This window comes from Elephantulus edwardii, unplaced genomic scaffold, assembly GCF_000299155.1.
Source record: "Elephantulus edwardii isolate Elephantulus edwardi_28Jun2011 unplaced genomic scaffold, EleEdw1.0 scaffold00172, whole genome shotgun sequence".
NCBI lineage: Eukaryota > Metazoa > Chordata > Mammalia > Macroscelidea > Macroscelididae > Elephantulus > Elephantulus edwardii.
Genome location: NW_006399922.1, coordinates 41,823 through 43,168, shown reverse-complemented (window position 1 = coordinate 43,168; position 1,346 = coordinate 41,823). Strand labels below are relative to the sequence as shown.

The following is a 1,346-nucleotide window of genomic DNA, read 5'->3' as shown; positions in this document are numbered from 1 at the left end:
GCCCTCCTCCAGGGTTTCCTCCAGCTCCTGCCAATTTATCAACATCTTGGGTGTCCTCAGGAGTGCAAACGGCTCATTCAAATGCCATCCCAACAACACAAGCACCACCCCTGTCGAGGGGAGAATTCTATAGAGAGCAGCGTCGACTGAAAGAAGAGTCTCAATCGCCTTATAGTAGTTCATCATTCTCAAGAAGTTCATATACTTGCTCTAAATCAAGATCTGATTCAACACATTCACCGTTTTACTCTCGAGCATTTAGTCGCTCTCATTCTCGTTCTTATTCACGATCACCTCCGTATCCCAGAAGAGGCAGAGGCAAGAGTCGAAATTACCATTCACGACCTAGATCTCATAGACATCATCGGTCTAGGTCAAGGTCACCTCCATCTAGATGGTATCATTCACGATCAAGATCTCCTCAAGCATTTAGGGGGCAGTCTCCCAATAAGCGTCATGGACCACAAGGGGAAACAGAATGTGAATATTTTAATAGATTCCGAGAAGTTCCACCACCTTATGATAGAAAAGCTTACTATGGGAGAAGCGTTGACTTTAGAGATCCATTTGAAAAAGAACCTTACAGAGAATGGGAGAGAAAACGCAGCGAGTGGAATGAAAAACTATAAAGGTTATGCTGCTGGAGCACAAGCTGGATCCTCAGCAAACAGAGGGAACTTTTCTCCAGAGAGGTTTTTTTGCCACTAAATATAAGGAGTTCTCCCTTCACAAGAGGCTGCAGAGAAGACTATTCTGCTGGACAAAGCCATAGGAGGTGAAACATAGGAGGCAGTTATCCAGAAAAGCTTTCAACAAGAGATGGTCATAATCCGAAGGAGAATACAAAAGCAAAAGAGAAGGAGAGTGAAAGTGCCCCAGGGGACAGTAAAGGAAATAAGCACAAGAAACATAGAAAAAGATGGAAAGGAGAAGAAAGTGAATGTTTTCTGAACCCAGAATTACTAGAGACGTCGAGGAAACCTAGCGAACTTACAGGTGGTGAGGAAAATAAAACAGACTCATTATTTGTTCTCTCAAGTAGAGATGATGTTACAACACCTGTTAGAGATGAACCAACTGATGGATGTAGATTCCGTTACTTACAAGTCAGTGTCTGAAAAAGATAAGAAAGAAAAAGATAATAAGCCAAAAGCAACAAGTGACCAGGCTACACGGGGAAATGACGGATCTGCTGCGTCAAAAAAAGAAAACGTAAAACCTGCTAAAGGGCCTCAAGAAAAAGTGGATGGAGAACATGCAAAATCTCCTCGTTCTGAACCCCCACTTAAAAAAGCCAAAGAGGAGACTCCAAAGACTGACACGGCAGTTAAATCTGTATCCTCCTC

General features: G+C 42.9%; 1 pseudogene; it reads left to right on the top strand.

Moving 5' to 3' along the window:
* Positions 1 to 1,346, top strand: part of LOC102863834 — a 10,387-nt pseudogene that overhangs the window by 2,389 nt on the left and 6,652 nt on the right.